Genomic DNA, 14,665 nt, shown 5'->3' on the forward strand with positions numbered 1-14,665 from the left:
ACTCACCCTGCACTCACTGTCACTCTGCACGCACTCTGCACTCACTGTCACTCTGCACGCACTCTGCACTCACTGTTTCTGCACGCACTCTGCACTCACTGTCACTCTGCACTCACTGTCAGTCTGCACTCACTGTCACTCTGCACTCACTGTCACTCTGCACTCACTGTCACTCTGCACTCACTGTCACTCTGCATTCACTCTGCACTCAGAGCACCCACCACAATTAAGTTACTCTACCAATGCAAGACACTTGCAATGAGAACTTGTGGGACGCTACTATTGAGTTTATATATAAACAAGTTTGAGTTATTGGCATTGTATATGACAATGTGTTGCATTAATTCTTTTGCAAACTCTGTATTGGCTGGTGGTGTTTGTGCCCGGTGAAAGCGTGCACTGACGGATGGTGGTGTTTGTGCCCGGTGAAAGCGTGCACGAACAACTTATGGTGTCTGTGCCTGGTGAAAGTGTGCACTGACGGCTGGTGGTGTTTGTGCCTGGTGAAAGGGTGCACTGGTGGCTGGTGGTGTTTGTGCCCGGTGAAAGCGTACACTGACGGCTGTTGGTGTTTGTGCCTGGTGAAAGGGTGCACTGGCGGCTGGTGGTGTTTGTGCCCGGTGAAAGCGTGCACTGACGGCTGGTGGTGTTTGTGCCTGGTGAAAGCGTGCACTGATGACTTATGGTGTCTGTGCCTGTTGAAAGTGTGTACCGACGGCCGGTGGTGTGTATGCCTGATGAAACCATGTATTGATGGCTAGTGGTGTGTGTGTGCCTGTTGAAAGTGTGCACTGATGGCTGATGGTGTGTGTGCATGGTGGAAAAGCGTGCACTGACATGTTTAGAAGTAAAGTGCGCCATACTGCGATTGCTACAATAGTTAATTGTGGATGTGCTAACCATTGATGCGTGCACTGATGGCTGGTGGTGTGTGTGTGCTTGTAGAAAATGTGCACTGATGGCTAATGGTGTGTGTGCCTGGTGGAAGTGTGCACTGCCAGCTAGTGGCGTGTGTGCCCGGTGAAAGCGTGCATTGACGGCTGATGGGGTGTGCCTGGTGAAAGTGTGCACTGACGGTTGGTGGTGTGTGTGTGCGCCTGGTGAAAGCGTGCACCGACGTCTGGTTCTGTGTGCGTGTGGTGGAAGCGTGCATTGATCGCTGGTGTTGTTTAAATAGCAACATACTTGGGTCCAGCATAAAGAGCACTCTTTTTAAACAGGCATTAAGAGTGAGACAGCACACAATGATCCAATGGTAATTACTAGTTGAAGGCAAATCGCATATAGAACATTAGGAACACTGCAATTCTTTACATTCATTCAGACGGTCCTTGCTGCATTCAGGACATTATCAAAAATCAGTCTGTTTCGTGAGAAGTAATACCTTACATCCTAAACAGCTGTTTTAACAGAATGTTCCCGACTTTAAAAAGAGAGATGCCTAAAACATTGGCAGGGAGGCAGCATCCTGAATTTAGGTTGTATGAATGTCACTTTATTGTTTAACTGAAAGAAAAAAGCTCAACTATAATAGACTCTTAGCCAACGCTGCAACACCATTCTGACAGCTAAGCAAGCCGAGTAAGAAGGGATGTGCGGACTTTACCCGAAGGTGTCAGAGCGAATTCACAATAGAAACAGAACTGATACATGAGAACATTACTAGATAACAAAATACAAAAGCAAACGTTACATTACATGAGGCAAAAGTGACAATTGTAAGGCACTTTTTGTTATCTTAGTCTAAGCCCGCCTGATTCTATGAAATGGCGGCGGGCCGCGGGACAGGCCTTTATCCTTTCACTTTCAGTTCCGCACTTCCGCCACCGCGTATGCGCGTGCCGCGTGCGTGGGGGGCGTGGGCAGCAGGGCTGGCTGCTGCTGAGTGGTGGTGAGCAATGCCAGGCAGCCCCAGGGCACGCACAACATCATGCGGGCCAATAAGCGGTAAGCCCCTGTGCGTGGCATATGGGGCGAGGCAGGCGGCGCGCATAGCCAAAGAAGAAGACAAGAGAAGAACAACGAAAACTGCGAACTTAACTGCCTTCCAAGTCCAAGACAAAGCAGCCAGGCGGCCAGGCCCGCCCACGCTGAGCTGCCCTGTCCGATTTCCGAATCCGAGTCCGAAAACCAAAGTAAGTCACTCGGAGACGGAGTGACAGACTCTGTCACCGACCGGCGGGGCAGGGTTGCTGCTGGCTGCCTGCCTCCAGGCCTGCTGCGTGCACTAATTAGTTGCTTTCCGGTCGCGCATTTGCCTGCTTCTTATTTATGTCCCCACTTGTCACTCGTGTTTGTCCCTCCTATAGAACATGCTTTCTCGCTTCTGTACTTCTTTGCTCCCGGGGCCGCACTCAGTGTTGCTCTCTGTTCTTGCCTGTGTGCCGCTTCCCTCCATATTGGGTTCGCCCTTGCACTCAATTAGCCCCCCAACCCTTGTTGCTTCCTCGCCTGCTCCATTTGCCCTCGGCTGCTGCTGAAGCAAGCAAGCAGGCAAGCCTATATTATAATAGTTACAGTGCGCAACGCACGCCAGGGACGGATGGTAACGGGCCCCGGCCTATAAACATTAATTATGGTGCCGTGGTGCGCACGCCCTACCGGCCTGGCCTGAGCCTTTTTAAAATTAATTAAATAGTTGGTAGTGGTACGCACTGGAGGCGGGCCGGGTCTTCATAATTAAAATGGTGCACGGGAGTGGCGGCGCGCAGAGTAGTGCTATTTTTATTTTGTATAGTGGTCATTTTCCTGCAGTTTTGCTCTTTTAGACTACTGTAAATAAAATGCGCTTTTATCAGCCAACGTAACGGTGTTCAATGCATTGGTCTTGTTAAGATGAATAGCTAAAATACTAGATTGTTATTCCATCATGTTTTTAAATGTTCAGCATCACATGCTTACTTTCGTGAGCTTTCTATGTACTTATGACATATGCATCATCGTTATAGTTGCTTCAGTCAAGGAAAAAATGCGTGTCTCTGCATCAGATGTTTGGGGATTAGCAGCTGTCCTAAGCAGGTGTTACAAAAGGAACCTTACATTATTAATCTAGTATGTTTGCACTCCGGAATTTTTCAAGCTAGCTCAGTTGGTTGATGCACCTGTTACAATGATGCAACTGCAACCTAATGGCCACTAGTTTGGAATCAAAGCAAGTTCGGCTCAGCATTTCATCCTTCTCATGCTGAGAAGATGAGCACCATGCCTCGAAATTGTTTGAACACTTTCTGGGGCCTAATCCATTTTTAAAATAAAACGTGTTCTAGCATCACTTCGTAATGGACATACACAGGTGATATTCACGTGGCTCCTTGCTCGTAGTGGGGAGTAGAATCAGGCCAACCCCCTCTCCTGTGATAACAAAAACAACACTCGCAGGCAACAAAATACACATAAATGAGAGAGCTGGACCAAAAGCAGCAGAGTGCGGATCATCCTTCTCTTGCTCTGTCAGGGTAAGCTGCTGTCTGCTGAGCTACAAATGGGATCACATCTGAAAAGAACCCACCCGAGAGAGGAAGTGTAAACAAACACAGCGCGGTGTAATTTAGATTGATTATTGCAGTGGATTCTTGTGGATCGAAGCGCTCTCTTGTAGTGGGCTCAGGTGCACCAATTATCCCTAGACACCTGCGACTGACCTCTGTCTTTTGGGGTCATGAGACGATGAGAGAGAGGCAATGTGACCTGTCATCACTCAAAGATCTCTAAGCAGTTGCAAGACCTGGCATCCTTGACGTGTTTTCCTCTGTCTTTTTGCTCTACCACCTGTATTTTTGATGTTATGCTGGACTTCTTTTTTGCTGTTTTATGTACTCCGTACACTTTACCACTGCTAATCAGTGCTCAAGTGCAAATGCTACCTCTGTCATTTTTAATTCTGCTGGGTTCTCCATAATTTGCATATTTGATTTACTGGTAAGTCCCTAGTAAAGTGCACTGTGTGTGCCCAAGGCCTGTAAATCAAATGCATCTAGTGCGCCTGCAGCAGTGATTGTGCCAACCATATAAGCACCCCCTGTAAACGTGTCTCCAGCCTACCATTGCAGTGCCTTTGAGTACAGTTTTAAACTGCCAAGTCGACCTGGCAAGTGCAGTCTCTTGCCAGGCCCTAAGCCTCCCTTTTACTACATGTTGGACACCCCTAAGGTAGGCCCAAGACACTCCCAGGGGCAGGGTGCAGTGTATGTTAAAGGTGGGACATGTGTAGGTATGTATTACATGTCATGATAGTGAAATACTGCTAATTTCGTTCTTCACTATTGCCAGGACTAGCTCGCCAATAGGATATTATTGGAGCTGCCTTGTATGTTTGCTGACTGCTGGGAACACATTTTAAACCTAGATTGAGGACAGATTCCTCATCCCTTGTCAATACTTTCGTGGATAAATTGACTACTGTCGATGGTGGGATTTCTATGATTTGTAAAAGTTTCTGCGCGCGGGGTGCTGTAGATTCCGGGGCGCTGTAGAGTGCGGGGCGCTGTAGAGTGCGGGGCGCTGTAGAGTGCGCTGTAGAGTGCGGGGCGCTGTAGAGTGCGGGGCGCTGTAGAGTGCGGGGCGCTGTGGGGCGCTGTAGAGCGCGGGGCGCTGTAGAGTGCATGGCGCTGCGGGACGCTGAGAGCGTGGTGCGCTGTAGAGTGCGTGCGCTGTAGAGCGCAGGGCGCTGTAGAGTGCGGGGCGCTGTAGAGTGCGGGGCGCTGCGGTGCGCTGTAGAGTGCGGTGCGCTGCGGGGCGCTGTAGAGTGCAGGGCGCTGTAGAGTGCGGGGCGCTGTAGAGTGCGGGGCGCTGTAGAGTGCGGGGCGCTGTAGAGTGCGGGGCGCTGTAGAGTGCGGGGCGCAGTGCGTGGCGTGGCGCTGTAGAGTGCGTGGCGCTGTAGAGTGCGTGGCGCTGTAGAGTGCGTGGCGCTGTAGAGTGCGTGGCGCTGTAGAGTGCGTGGCGCTGTAGAGCGCGGGGCGCTGTAGAGTGCATGGCGCTGCGGGACGCTGAGAGCGTGGTGCGCTGTAGAGTGCGTGCGCTGTAGAGCGCAGGGCACTGTAGAGTGCGGGGCGCTGTAGAGTGCGGGGCGCTGTAGAGTATGGGGCGCTGCGGTGCGCTGTAGAGTGCGGTGCACTGCGTGGCGCTGTAGAGTGCGTGGCGCTGTAGAGTGCGGGGCGCTGTAGAGTGCGGGGCGCAGTGCGTGGCGCAGTGCGTGGAGTGCGTGGCGCTGTAGAGTGCGTCACTCTGAAGCTCCAGTCTGCACTCTAAAGCTCCACTCTGAAGCTCCAGTCTGCACTCTAAAGCTCCACTCTGAAGCTCCAGTCTGCACTCTAAAGCTCCACTCTGAAGCTCCACACTGCACTCTAAAGCTCCACTCTGAAGCTCCACACCGCACTCTAAAGCTCCACTCTGAAGCTCCACACTGCACTCTAAAGCTCCACTCTGAAGCTCCACACTGCACTCTAAAGCTCCACTCTGAAGCTCCACACTGCACTCTAAAGCTCCACTCTGAAGCTCCACACTGCACTCTAAAGCTCCACTCTGAAGCTCCACACTGCACTCTAAAGCTTCACTCTGCACTCTAAAGCTCCACACTGCACTCTAAAGCTCCACACTGCACTCTAAAGCTCCACTCTGAAGCTCCACACTGCACTCTAAAGCTCCACACTGCACTCTAAAGCTCCACACTGCACTCTAAAGCTCCACACTGCACTCTAAAGCTCCACACTGCACTCTGAAGCTCCACACTGCACTCTGAAGCTCCACACTGCACTCTAAAGCTCCACACTGCACTCTAAAGCTCCACTCTGAAGCTCCACACTGCACTCTAAAGCTCCACACTGCACTCTAAAGCTCCACACTGCACTCTAAAGCTCCACACTGCACTCTAAAGCTCCACACTGCACTCTGAAGCTCCACACTGCACTCTGAAGCTCCACTCTGAAGCTCCACTCTGAAGCTCCACTCTGAAGCTCCACTCTGAAGCTCCACTCTGAAGCTGCACTCTGAAGCTCCACACTGCACTCTGAAGCTCCACACTGCACTCTGAAGCTCCACTCTGAAGCTCCACTCTGAAGCTCCACTCTGAAGCTCCACTCTGAAGCTCCACTCTGAAGCTCCACTCTGCACTCTGAAGCTCCACTCTGCACTCTGAAGCTCCACTCTGAAGCTCCACTCTGAAGCTCCACTCTGAAGCTCCACTCTGAAGCTCCACTCTGAAGCTCCACTCTGAAGCTGCACTCTGAAGCTCCACTCTGAAGCTCCACTCTGAAGCTCCACTCTGAAGCTGCACTCTGAAGCTGCACTCTGAAGCTGCACTCTGAAGCTCCACTCTGCACTCTGAGCTCCACTCTGCACTCTGAAGCTCCACTCTGAAGCTCCACTCTGCAGCTCCACTCTGAAGCTCCACTCTGAAGCTCCACTCTGAAGCTCCACTCTGAAGCTCCACTCTGCACTCTGAAGCTCCACTCTGAAGCTCCACTCTGCACTCTGAAGCTCCACTCTGAAGCTCCACTCTGCACTCTGAAGCTCCACTCTGAAGCTCCACTCTGCACTCTGAAGCTCCACTCTGAAGCTCCACTCTGCACTCTGAAGCTCCACTCTGAAGCTCCACTCACTCTGAAGCTCCACTCTGAAGCTCCACTCTGCACTCTGAAGCTGCACTCTGAAGCTCCACTCTGAAGCTGCACTCTGAAGCTCCACTCTGCACTCTGAAGCTCCACTCTGCACTCTGAAGCTCCACTCTGCACTCTGAAGCTCCACTCTGCAGCTCCACTCTGCACTCTGAAGCTCCACTCTGAAGCTCCACTCTGAAGCTCCACTCTCCACTCTGAAGCTCCACTCTGCACTCTGAAGCTCCACTCTGAAGCTCCACTCTGAAGCTCCACTCTGAAGCTCCACTCTGAAGCTCCACTCTGAAGCTCCACTCTGAAGCTCCACTCTGCACTCTGAAGCTCCACTCTGCACTCTGAAGCTCCACTCTGCACTCTGAAGCTCCACTCTGCACTCTGAAGCTCCACTCTGAAGCTCCACTCTGAAGCTCCACTCTGAAGCTCCACTCTGAAGCTCCACTCTGAAGCTCCACTCTGCACTCTGAAGCTCCACTCTGAAGCTCCACTCTGAAGCTCCACTCTGAAGCTCCACTCTGAAGCTCCACTCTGAAGCTCCACTCTGAAGCTCCACTCTGCACTCTGAAGCTCCACTCTGAAGCTCCACTCTGCACTCTGAAGCTCCACTCTCAAGCTTCACTCTGCACTCTGAAGCTCCACTCTGAAGCTCCACTCTGCACTCTGAAGCTCCACTCTGCACTCTGAAGCTCCACTCTGAAGCTCCACTCTGCACTCTGAAGCTCCACTCTGAAGCTCCACTCTGCACTCTGAAGCTCCACTCTGAAGCTCCACTCTGAAGCTCCACTCTGAAGCTCCACTCTGAAGCTCCACTCTGAAGCTCCACTCTGAAGCTCCACTCTGCACTCTGAAGCTCCACTCTGCAGCTCCACTCTGCAGCTCCACTCTGAAGCTCCACTCTGCAGCTCCACTCTGCAGCTCCACTCTGCAGCTCCACTCTGAAGCTCCACTCTGAAGCTCCACTCTGAAGCTCCACTCTGAAGCTCCACTCTGAAGCTCCACTCTGAAGCTCCACGCTCCACTCTGAAGCTCCACATTGAAGCTCCACTCTGAAGCTCCACTCTGAAGCTCCACTCTGCACTCTGAAGCTCCACTCTGCACTCTGAAGCTCCACTCTGAAGCTCCACTCTGAAGCTCCACTCTGAAGCTCCACTCTGCACTCTGAAGCTCCACTCTGAAGCTCCACTCTGCACTCTGAAGCTCCACTCTGAAGCTCCACTCTGCACTCTGAAGCTCCACTCTGAAGCTCCACTCTGCACTCTGAAGCTCCACTCTGAAGCTCCACTCTGCACTCTGAAGCTCCACTCTGAAGCTCCACTCTGCACTCTGAAGCTCCACTCTGAAGCTCCACTCTGAAGCTCCACTCTGAAGCTCCACTCTGAAGCTCCACTCTGAAGCTCCACTCTGAAGCTCCACTCTGCACTCTGAAGCTCCACTCTGCACTCTGCAGCTCCACTCTGAAGCTCCACTCTGAAGCTCCACTCTGAAGCTCCACTCTGAAGCTCCACTCTGAAGCTCCACTCTGAAGCTCCACTCTGCACTCTGAAGCTCCACTCTGAAGCTCCACTCTGCACTCTGAAGCTCCACTCTGAAGCTCCACTCTGAAGCTCCACTCTGAAGCTCCACTCTGAAGCTCCACTCTGAAGCTCCACTCTGAAGCTCCACTCTGAAGCTCCACTCTGAAGCTCCACTCTGCACTCTGAAGCTCCACTCTGAAGCTCCACTCTGAAGCTCCACTCTGAAGCTCCACTCTGCACTCTGAAGCTCCACTCTGCACTCTGAAGCTCCACTCTGAAGCTCCACTCTGAAGCTCCACTCTGAAGCTCCACTCTGAAGCTCCACTCTGGAGCTCCACTCTGAAGCTCCACTCTGAAGCTCCACTCTGAAGCTCCACTCTGCACTCTAAAGCTCCACTCTGAAGCTCCACTCTGCACTCTGAAGCTCCACTCTGCACTCTGAAGCTCCACTCTGAAGCTCCACTCTGAAGCTCCACTCTGAAGCTCCACTCTGAAGCTCCACTCTGAAGCTCCACTCTGCACTCTAAAGCTCCACTCTGAAGCTCCACTCTGAAGCTCCACTCTGAAGCTCCACTCTGCACTCTAAAGCTCCACTCTGAGCTCCACTCTGAAGCTCCACTCTGAGCTCCACTCTGAAGCTCCACTCTGAAGCTCCACTCTGAAGCTCCACTCTGCACTCTGAAGCTCCACTCTGAAGCTCCACTCTGCACTCTGAAGCTCCACTCTGCACTCTGAAGCTCCACTCTGAAGCTCCACTCTGCACTCTGAAGCTCCACTCTGAAGCTCCACTCTGCACTCTGAAGCTCCACTCTGCACTCTGAAGCTCCACTCTGAAGCTCCACTCTGCACTCTGAAGCTCCACTCTGAAGCTCCACTCTGAAGCTCCACTCTGCACTCTGAAGCTCCACTCTGAAGCTCCACTCTGCACTCTGAAGCTCCACTCTGAACTCTGAAGCTCCACTCTGAAGCTCCACTCTGCACTCTGAAGCTCCACTCTGAAGCTCCACTCTGCACTCTGAAGCTCCACTCTGCACTCTGAAGCTCCACTCTGAAGCTCCACTCTGCACTCTGAAGCTCCACTCTGAAGCTCCACTCTGAAGCTCCACTCTGCACTCTGAAGCTCCACTCTGAAGCTCCACTCTGCACTCTGAAGCTCCACTCTGAAGCTCCACTCTGCACTCTGAAGCTCCACTCTGCACTCTGAAGCTCCACTCTGAAGCTCCACTCTGCACTCTGAAGCTCCACTCTGAAGCTCCACTCTGCACTCTGAAGCTCCACTCTGAAGCTCCACTCTGCACTCTGAAGCTCCACTCTGAAGCTCCACTCTGCACTCTGAAGCTCCACTCTGAAGCTCCACTCTGCACTCTGAAGCTCCACTCTGAAGCTCCACTCTGCACTCTAAAGCTCCACTCTGAAGCTCCACTCTGCACTCTGAAGCTCCACTCTGCACTCTAAAGCTCCACTCTGAAGCTCCACTCTGCACTCTAAAGCTCCACTCTGAAGCTCCATTCTGAAGCTCCACTCTGAAGCTCCACTCTGAAGCTCCATTCTGAAGCTCCACTCTGAAGCTCCACTCTGAAGCTCCACTCTGAAGCTCCACTCTGAAGCTCCACTCTGAAGCTCCACTCTGAAGCTCCACTCTGAAGCTCCACTCTGCACTCTGAAGCTCCACTCTGAAGCTCCACTCTGCACTCTGAAGCTCCACTCTGAAGCTCCACTCTGCACTCTGCAGCTCCACTCTGAAGCTCCACTCTGAAGCTCCACTCTGAAGCTCCACTCTGAAGCTCCACTCTGAGCTCCACTCTGCAGCTCCACTCTGCAGCTCCACTCTGAAGCTCCACTCTGAAGCTCCACTCTGAAGCTCCACTCTGAAGCTCCACTCTGAAGCTCCACTCTGAAGCTCCACTCTGCACTCTGAAGCTCCACTCTGAAGCTCCACTCTGCACTCTGAAGCTCCACTCTGAAGCTCCACTCTGCACTCTGAAGCTCCACTCTGAAGCTCCACTCTGAAGCTCCACTCTGAAGCTCCACTCTGAAGCTCCACTCTGAAGCTCCACTCTGAAGCTCCACTCTGCACTCTGAAGCTCCACTCTGAAGCTCCACTCTGAAGCTCCACTCTGAAGCTCCACTCTGAAGCTCCACTCTGCACTCTAAAGCTCCACTCTGAAGCTCCACTCTGCACTCTAAAGCTCCACTCTGAAGCTCCACTCTGCACTCTGAAGCTCCACTCTGAAGCTCCACTCTGAAGCTCCACTCTGAAGCTCCACTCTGAAGCTCCACTCTGAAGCTCCACTCTGCACTCTGAAGCTCCACTCTGCAGCTCCACTCTGAAGCTCCACTCTGAAGCTCCACTCTGAAGCTCCACTCTGAAGCTCCACTCTGCACTCTGAAGCTCCACTCTGAAGCTCCACTCTGCACTCTAAAGCTCCACTCTGAAGCTCCACTCTGCACTCTAAAGCTCCACTCTGAAGCTCCACTCTCCACTCTGAAGCTCCACTCTGAAGCTCCACTCTGCACTCTGAAGCTCCACTCTGCAGCTCCACTCTGAAGCTCCACTCTGAAGCTCCACTCTGAAGCTCCACTCTGCACTCTGAAGCTCCACTCTGAAGCTCCACTCTGCACTCTGAAGCTCCACTCTGAAGCTCCACTCTGCACTCTGAAGCTCCACTCTGAAGCTCCACTCTGAAGCTCCACTCTGAAGCTCCACTCTGAAGCTCCACTCTGCACTCTGAAGCTCCACTCTGAAGCTCCACTCTGAAGCTCCACTCTGCACTCTGAAGCTCCACTCTGCACTCTGAAGCTCCACTCTCCACTCTGAAGCTCCACTCTGAAGCTCCACTCTGAAGCTCCACTCTGAAGCTCCACTCTGAAGCTCCACTCTGGAGCTCCACTCTGGAGCTCCACTCTGAAGCTCCACTCTGAAGCTCCACTCTGAAGCTCCACTCTGCACTCTGCAGCTCCACTCTGCAGCTCCACTCTGCAGCTCCACTCTGCAGCTCCACTCTGAAGCTCCACTCTGAAGCTCCACTCTGAAGCTCCACTCTGCACTCTGCAGCTCCACTCTGAAGCTCCACTCTGCACTCTAAAGCTCCACTCTGAAGCTCCACTCTGAAACTCCACTCTGAAGCTCCACTCTGCACTCTAAAGCTCCACTCTGAAGCTCCACTCTGAAGCTCCACTCTGAAGCTCCACTCTGCACTCTAAAGCTCCACTCTGAAGCTCCACTCTGAAGCTCCACTCTGAAGCTCCACTCTGAAGCTCCACTCTGCACTCTAAAGCTCCCCCTTTGTCAGCGTTTTACCGTCATTTTCTTTATCAGTCTTCACCCCGTTTCGCATGTTAAAATAGAAAAAAACAACATTTAATTCCAGCAAGCGTTCTTCATTGAAAGCCAGTCTAGGCAAAAACGAAAGTAATAAAAAGTGAAACTGACACGCCACTCCTCCACTCTGAAGCTCCACTCTGAAGCTCCACTCTGAAGCTCCACTCTGAAGCTCCACTCTGAAGCTCCACTCTGAAGCTCCACTCTGAGCTCCACTCTGCAGCTCCACTCTGCAGCTCCACTCTGAAGCTCCACTCTGAAGCTCCACTCTGAAGCTCCACTCTGAAGCTCCACTCTGCACTCTGAAGCTCCACTCTGAAGCTCCACTCTGCACTCTGAAGCTCCACTCTGAAGCTCCACTCTGCACTCTGAAGCTCCACTCTGAAGCTCCACTCTGAAGCTCCACTCTGAAGCTCCACTCTGCACTCTGAAGCTCCACTCTGAAGCTCCACTCTGAAGCTCCACTCTGAAGCTCCACTCTGAAGCTCCACTCTGAAGCTCCACTCTGAAGCTCCACTCTGCACTCTAAAGCTCCACTCTGAAGCTCCACTCTGCACTCTAAAGCTCCACTCTGAAGCTCCACTCTGCACTCTGAAGCTCCACTCTGAAGCTCCACTCTGAAGCTCCACTCTGAAGCTCCACTCTGAAGCTCCACTCTGCACTCTGAAGCTCCACTCTGCAGCTCCACTCTGAAGCTCCACTCTGAAGCTCCACTCTGAAGCTCCACTCTGAAGCTCCACTCTGCACTCTGAAGCTCCACTCTGAAGCTCCACTCTGCACTCTAAAGCTCCACTCTGAAGCTCCACTCTGCACTCTAAAGCTCCACTCTGAAGCTCCACTCTCCACTCTGAAGCTCCACTCTGAAGCTCCACTCTGAAGCTCCACTCTGAAGCTCCACTCTGCACTCTGAAGCTCCACTCTGCAGCTCCACTCTGAAGCTCCACTCTGAAGCTCCACTCTGAAGCTCCACTCTGCACTCTGAAGCTCCACTCTGAAGCTCCACTCTGCACTCTGAAGCTCCACTCTGAAGCTCCACTCTGCACTCTGAAGCTCCACTCTGAAGCTCCACTCTGAAGCTCCACTCTGAAGCTCCACTCTGAAGCTCCACTCTGCACTCTGAAGCTCCACTCTGAAGCTCCACTCTGAAGCTCCACTCTGCACTCTGAAGCTCCACTCTGCACTCTGAAGCTCCACTCTCCACTCTGAAGCTCCACTCTGAAGATCCACTCTGAAGCTCCACTCTGAAGCTCCACTCTGAAGCTCCACTCTGGAGCTCCACTCTGGAGCTCCACTCTGAAGCTCCACTCTGAAGCTCCACTCTGAAGCTCCACTCTGCACTCTGCAGCTCCACTCTGCAGCTCCACTCTGCAGCTCCACTCTGCAGCTCCACTCTGAAGCTCCACTCTGAAGCTCCACTCTGCACTCTGCAGCTCCACTCTGAAGCTCCACTCTGCACTCTAAAGCTCCACTCTGAAGCTCCACTCTGAAACTCCACTCTGAAGCTCCACTCTGCACTCTAAAGCTCCACTCTGAAGCTCCACTCTGAAGCTCCACTCTGAAGCTCCACTCTGCACTCTAAAGCTCCACTCTGAAGCTCCACTCTGAAGCTCCACTCTGAAGCTCCACTCTGAAGCTCCACTCTGCACTCTAAAGCTCCCCCTTTGTCAGCGTTTTACCGTCATTTTCTTTATCAGTCTTCACCCCGTTTCGCATGTTAAAATAGAAAAAAAAAACATTTAATTCCAGCAAGCGTTCTTCATTGAAAGCCAGTCTAGGCAAAAACGAAAGTAATAAAAAGTGAAACTGACACGCCACTCCACACACAGCAAGCAGCGCGCTCCCGAGGTGAAATCTGACAGCCTCAAAGCGCGCGTCTGCTATGTGTCCACATTCCTAGGTACAGGCCAATACGGGCCACAATAGGTCTGAAGCAGACACCTTCAATGCTCACGCATTGAGGGTAGGTCTGCTCGACCTAAAAATGGAGCAAATTGTAATAAATACATCAAGGCCAAAATGACCAAAAATTAAAGAAATAGAACCAGAGATATGCAATTTTAAAAATATAAGTAAAAATAGCACCAAAGAGGGGCGTGGCTAGCGGCCGAGCATGGCGGCAGCGTGAATTGGGAGCTCCCCGAGGCATAACGGCCTTCTGAAAAATCCGACACCCTGATCCGTCACAAAGCCTACCCGAAGCGGCGGCACCGACTCAGGAACCGAAACTGCACCTCTAGGTCCAATCTTGATGAAAATCGGTGGTCGAGAACGGCACTTTCCATCGAGTGCGTAGAGAGGCCTACAGCAAGGGAAGGTCCCCGACCTATATTGTCCGACCTCGCCGGCAGCGGTGTGACTCGCCTGGGCGTGGCGCGGGGGTCGACGCCCGGCCCCACCGGTCGGCCAGCACAGGACTTGGAGGGACTGACCCGACCAGCGCTTGCACGCAACAGCCTAACCAGCGACCGCTCCGGATACCCAAGGAGGTGGGGAAAGAACCTGAACGCACTTCCAGGAGGCGATCGCCGGCTTGGAGCTCAGACCAGCGCCATTCTAGAGAGGGACCCTGTCCGCTTGGAGCGCCCGTGACCGGACTCGAGCGCCCCAGGACTTCAGACCCGGACAGCGCCATTCTTGTCAGGACGACCCGGACACACTCACTTGCCTGCCAACCCACACACAACAGCGGACGCCTGGCATTCACCCCGGGACGGCTTGGATCCGCCACCATCTTGGGGATTACACCATGGCGGGCAAAGGCACCAGGAGCTCGGCAACACAAGCGAAATTGGACAAGTTTGCCTACAGCCAACAAAGCCACTCGCAAACGGGCGGCCGTCACTCCGCAGGGACACCCCCTGACGCGGAGGGTAACAAAAAAGTGACGCTGGAGGACATCATGAGAACTCTTGCGGAGGTTAAAACGACGGTAGGCTCCATCTCCTCTGAAGTCACCCTACTCAGAGCAGACTTTTCAAAAATCACCGAGAGGGTGGCGCAGGTGGAAGTGGTGACAAAATCACTTATCCAAGACACTTCGGACCTACAAGTAGCGATGGAGCGTGTGGAAAAAATTACAAGACTTTTACGCGACAGGCTTGACGACCAGGAAGGACGTTCCCGCCGGAATAATGTACGTATTCTTGGCCTGCCGGAATCAGAAGGGAAGGGGGCCATGGATCTCTACGTAGAGGACCTCATAAAAAACACTCTGCAACCTA

The sequence above is a fragment of the Lissotriton vulgaris genome, chromosome 5 (genome assembly GCF_964263255.1).
Source record: "Lissotriton vulgaris chromosome 5, aLisVul1.2, whole genome shotgun sequence".
Lineage (NCBI taxonomy): Eukaryota > Metazoa > Chordata > Amphibia > Caudata > Salamandridae > Lissotriton > Lissotriton vulgaris.